At 41.8% G+C, this 6,000-nt stretch overlaps 1 long non-coding RNA gene across 1 annotated transcript in view; it reads right to left on the bottom strand.

Annotated features, from left to right (window-relative positions):
* The window catches only part of LOC123287709 (uncharacterized), a 30,474-nt gene continuing 24,474 nt past the window's right edge, over positions 1-6,000 (bottom strand). The window contains exons 5-7 of the long non-coding RNA XR_011504984.1: positions 3,530-3,868; positions 2,375-2,438; positions 1-1,284 (exon numbers count right to left, since the gene is read on the bottom strand). This is a non-coding gene — a long non-coding RNA (uncharacterized lncRNA). The remainder of the gene's footprint in view (positions 1,285-2,374; positions 2,439-3,529; positions 3,869-6,000) is intronic.

Here is a 6,000-nt window from a genome sequence, read left to right as displayed (position 1 = left end):
GTATTAGTCCAAAGTTTATTAATGATCTCATAAAATATGACTTGATTATTATCAACAATCAGTTCAATTACATGAAGTATTATTATAGAAATATTACACTTTTAAAATTTTACCAAAAGGTCCAAGTCGAATGATAGCACTGGTCCACATAATTTTCAGTTTTATATGGATTACCAGAACCAACTTATGTAGACACCAGTTATTTGTACAATAACCGTTCTGATAAAATTTTATAAATTTTTAATAAAATAATTACATCAGAAACGCTTAGTCATTTAAGTTTTAGTAGGGGGGAAAATGCCATTCGTTCCACAGCAACTGTGCTACTATCAAAGAGAAGGAACACAAATTCACTTTTTAAATCAAAGAAGTCTAAAAATATCAGTTAAAAAGTTTCCAAACTCAGACTTTTTTTTTTTTTGGTCCTAAAACAAAGCAAAACAATAAAACTCTCAGGTTGTATAAATCTAAAGTCACCGATAGAGGGAGCAATTCGCCTAGTTTATCTTTGACAAGCTTCTCTAACTTCTTTTGGCCTGACTGAGCGGGAGGTGGCATTCTAAGGGAGCAGTTGCTTTTAGACTCCTTATTCTCAGACCTCCATACTCAAAAAGTTTTATCCTAGTAATATCCTTCGCATCAAAATAATTTTAACCTGGGCGAATTTTTTTTTTTTTTAGAGCAGCTGGAGTTTGCAAGGAGGTCTTCCTGTGGAAACACCATGTTGCCTGCTGGCCTAGCGGAATCTTGGCTTACATACAGGGTTTATGACTCAGGGAGAGGATCCCCGGAATATGAGATTCCTCTATACATGAGTTATAGATTTGGTTCTGATTCAGTTAGAATTAGCAGGCTGAATATAACAGAAAACTCCAGTAAGAGTAGCTTAAGCAAAATAGTACTTTATTCTGTCTCACTAAAAAGTTCAGAGATAGGCACTGCAGGGCTGGTGTGGTAGTTTTGCATCATCAGGGGCTTTGGTTCCTTCTCTTCCCCACCATCCCAGTTCATGCCCTCCAAACTTCATCATCTTGTGAGCTAAAATGACTGCTAGAGCTCCAGCCATCACATTTGTGTTCTAGGCAGCCAGAAAGTTTTTTCTATACACTTTCTTAGCTTCAGTGGGTCTTCACCTCTTCCCTGGGGATGACAGGGCTCGTTGCCACTACCCCAGCGAGTTGATACTTTTGATCCAAAGAAGATAAGGGTCTATTTTCTCCCTCCCTTTCTCCAGGTCCTCACCACTGATGGAGATTTTCTGCCTTCAGTCTTTCTTATGAGCACCTAGAAAAGAGTTTGCAAGTGGGTGTGAGCACTCCCCTTGTGTCAGGATCCCGGGAGTTCTGGACTGTCATGCTAGCCTGCACTTGACCTTTGACAATTTGTTAAAATCTGAGCTGAATTGTTCTCACCCACTAGTCGGTATTTGCACCTCCTCCTCCCTGTCTGTGGGACAGGTGCGCTGGTGCTCCCATCTCAAGTCCCCTGGGAGTAGCCTGTCTTTCCTTGGATTTTAGGCTGCTTGGTTGCCTTGCAACTTCAGCTCTCTTATAGGTTCAGGAAAAGTTATGGCTCTGTAGTTTACCAGGCTTTTCCTTCTAGTTCAGATGGGAGCAGCGCTCACTTGAGCTGTCTGCATCCTAGGCAGAAACCGAACTTGAGAGACAATGTGTGAAGACGTAATGACAGAGAATTTTCCAGAGCTGTGAAAAGTCACTAAGGCACAGATACAGGCTATCATAAACCAAGCAACATAAACAAAAAGAAATCCTCATCTCGGCGTATTGTCAAGAAATTGCAGAACACAAAACAGAGAGGAAGCAGCCATCAGTCATGAAGAACTTTGAATAGCAGACTTCTCAACTCCAGCAATGCAAGCCAGAAGGTGGTGGAACCACATCACCAAGATGCTTAGGAAAAATAACTGTTAAACTAAAATTGTATACCTAAAAAAACTCCCAATAGTGAAGGCTATATTTGTTAGGATTCGGTTCAGCTATAAAGAACAGAAAAACCCCAAGTAACAGTGCTTAACACAGCTGAGAGATTTCCTTCCATCTGGTGTAAAGTCCACAGCTGTGCTGTGCAGGGGCTGGATGGGGCTGTGCTCGGCGAGGCTCTCTGGTCTCAGGTCTCCGCCAGCTCAATATGCTGACGTCACCACATGTGGTTCTTCTCATGATCTAAGGCAATATTCACAATTTCAAAATGCCTTTTCTTCAGAGAAAATGATGGTCTTAGAAGATGGACATAATTTTTTTGTAAAATAAAAATTTGCCCTTACGTCAGCATGTAACATATTTTATGGAATGCTATTGGTCTGAGGAAACCACACCTCTGGGAGCTGTGGTTCGAAGTCTAGCCTTGAACTTACATCCTGTTGGTGGTGGGAGTAGGACCAGGGCCTCTTCTCTCTTTCCCATTAGGCCATAGAGCATCTGAAAGGATATCAAAGAGGTTATTGGCTCTGAGTGTTCCCAGGCTTGGAGACACTACTTCAACCATCATCAGTTACTTCCATCCTTCTAAATCTCACATAAAGCATTCCTCCCTGTGTGCTCCTAATGGGTCTGCTCTGTATTTAACAGTTGCCTAGGCAAGTCATCATTGGAGAATCCAAAGGGATTCCCATTGCTCCAAGCACTCACTGCCCAGGACTTCCCAGAGCCTCCCACCGCCAGACCCATCCTGAGATATGGGTGAGGAATGCTCTTAGATGTTGTCATGACTGGTATTCTCAGGGTGATCTCTGGGCTGTGGACAGGCACCCTGAAGACACAGGAGAGAGTGACCAGAGTATTGCAAGGGTGATGGGGAGACTGGTCACAGGAAGACAGATTTCCTCTCGTTGTCCCTGCTCTTGGACCCCTGATCTGAAAGAAGTGGGCAGAGGCAGAACAGGAGGGAGAATATCAGCTAATAGGGATAGCGACAGGGGAAAGGGCCCTTGCTGGGGAGGGGCGGGCTGGAGGGACTCGGGCGTCAGGGTCAGGGAATGGATTCATTCCACTTTCTGAACTTTCTCCTCCTTTCTCCTCAGCTCATGCAGAAATGAAAGGAGAACTTCAATGGAGCTGCCTCCACTTCATTTTTGACCACAGGGTCCAGGAGCATCTCCAGCCAAGCCTGTACATCCAGGATGCATACTCACTCTCCTCCATGCATGTCTCCTGGGAGACCCCTGTCTAATGAGCTGCACAGCTTTCATGGAGGAAAAGATCTCAACCCTATGTGCATGGAGAACACTGCCTAGCATCTGCGGTGCATTTCTTGCCCGGAGCAAAGATTCTCAGAACTCCTCCTCAGCCCAGACCTTCTCCCTCCAGGGTGTCCCTCTACTGTCACTGGCCCCATAAATCTGCAGTCAACCCAGCTACTGCTGGAGTCAGCTATAGTTCCTTATTCTCTTCCTTATCTCCCACAAGCCCTTTCTGCCAAGACCTGTCAATTCTATCTCAATCTGACGCTCCTGCATCCTCCTGCCACTTCCCTGGTCCCATCTCCCATTTACTCCCTTCTCAGCTCTCACTGGATCACCAGATCACCATTGGAGCCTCTAGAAGCTGATCTTGTTTCACGTTCTGCTTCAATCCAGTCTGCTCACAGTTATCAGAACGACTTTCTGAAGCACATCCGTTTGCATTACTTATTTGAAAACATTTGTGGCTCAAAGAGTTGAGTAAGAAAAAGGCCAATAACTTAACGCAAAATACACAAAATACACGAAGGACGTGAACAAGCAAGTCACAGGAAAAAAACCAATGCAAATGGTCCATTGACTTTCGAAAAAGGATCCTCCTTCCTTATAACTGAAAAGATGCAAAACAAAACAACGCCGTGTAACCTGGACCCATCAGATTGGCCAAACCTGAAAAGATAGATACAATTTAGCATTAGCAAGGGTGTGGGCACCCTCATGCGCTTTTGTTTGTTAGCAGCCCAAGTTAGTGTGACCTCTGAAAATGACAATTTTGACAGTATCGATAGCAACGCATTTACCCATTAACCCCTAGTAATTCTGCTAGAAATTTGCCCAGGGATGTGCCACAAAGTTACCGCTATATGTGCAAGAAAAGTTTACTGCAGCACTGTTGGTCCCAGCCCTTCTAAACTTTCACAATCATTAGGGAAGTGGTTAAGTAAATTAGAATAAAAAGTCCAGCTACTATTAGAAAGAATAAATCAAATCTCTGTGTGTCAATAAAGAGCAATCTCCAAGATCAAGTTCCAATGAAAAAAGATTCGGGACTATGTTTATTCCATAGTGTCTTTTGTGCAAAAAAAAAGTTAAAAGACAGAAATACCTGCTGGTATATATGTAACATTTTCTGAAAGGATACATAAAAATCGGTTACCAGTGGTTACCTTCGAGGAGGTGAAGAAAGACAAGAAAGATTTTTACTTTTTGTCTTACACTTATAAACAGCTTGGAATTTTTTGTTACTATGTGCATGTATTTTTTGAATGGACTTTATTTTTTAGGTTCACAGCAAAATTGAGCAGAAGGTACAGAGTTCCCATATACCCATTGCCTCTAAACATGCGCAGCCTCCCTCACTATCAACATGCCCCACCAGCAGAGTGGTACATTTGTTACAATTGATGAACCTACATTGTCACGTCATTATCACACAAAGCCCAAAGTTTACACTACGTTTCACTCTTGGTGTCGCACACCCTGTGGGTTTGGGCAAATGTTTAGTGACATGTATCTACCCTTACAGTGTCATACAGAGTAGTTTCACTACCCTAAGAATCCTCTATGCTCCCTCTCTCCCCAGCGAACCCCTAGCAACCACTGATCTTTCTTACCGTCTCCATAGTTTTGCCTTTTCCAGAATGTCATGCAGTTGGAATCCTACAAGATGTAGCCTTTTCAGACTGGCATCTTTGGCTTAGTAATACACATTTAAGTTTACGACAGTTTGTTTATCCGTTCACCTACTGAAGGACATCTTAGTTGCTTCCAAATCTTGAAAATTAAGAGTAAAGCTGCTATAAACATCCATGTAATGGTTTTTGTGTGGACGTAAGTTTTCAGTTCATTCAGTTAAATAGCAAGGGGCATGACTGCTGAATTGTATGGTAAGAGCCTGTTTAGTTTGGTAAGAAACAGTCTTCTAAGCGGTCTTCCAAAGAAGCTGTACTATTTTGCATTCCCATCAGCAGTGACTGAGAGTTCCTGTTGCTCCACATCCTTGTCAGCATTTTGTGTTGTCAGTATTCTGGATTTGGGCCATTCTGATAGGTGTTTAATGGTATCTCATTGTTGTTTTGATTTGAAATTTCTTAACGACATATGATGTGGAGCATCTTTTCATATGCTTATTTACCACCTGTATATCTTCTTTGAGGACCTGTTCAGGTCTTTTGCCTACTTTTTAACCCAGTTGTCTGTTTTCTTGTTGTTGACTTTTAAGAGTTCTTTGTATATTTTGGATAACAGTCCTTTATCAGATATGTCTTTTACAAATATTTTCTTATAGTCTCTAACCTGTGTTTTCATTCTCTCGACAGTGTCTTTCACAGAGCAGAAGCTTTAAATTTTAGTGAAGTTCAGCTTCTCTATTATTCTTTCATCCATCATGTCTTTGATATTGTATCTCAAAAGTCATCACCATATCCAATTCACTCCTACGTTAGGTCTAGGAGGTTTATAGTTTTGCATTTTATGTTTGGGTCTATGATACATTTTGAGTTAATTTTTGTGAAGGGTGTAAGCACTATGTCTAAATTTATTTTTTGCATGTGAATATCCAGCTGTTTCAGCACCATTTGATGAAAAGACTCTTTTCTCCATCATGTTACCTTTGCTCCTTTGTCAAAGATCAGTTGACTATACTTATATGGGTCTATTTCAGGACTCTATTCTGTCTCATTGATCTGTTTGTTCTCTCACCAATACCACACTGTCCCACTTCCTGTAGCTTTATAGTAAGTCTTGATGTTGGGTAGGGTCAGTCCTCTGACTTTGTTCAAATCCCAAGTGGGATTTATGCA

Source organism: Equus asinus, chromosome 8, assembly GCF_041296235.1.
Source record: "Equus asinus isolate D_3611 breed Donkey chromosome 8, EquAss-T2T_v2, whole genome shotgun sequence".
Classification (NCBI taxonomy): domain Eukaryota; kingdom Metazoa; phylum Chordata; class Mammalia; order Perissodactyla; family Equidae; genus Equus; species Equus asinus.
This window is presented reverse-complemented; position numbering and strand designations above follow the sequence as displayed.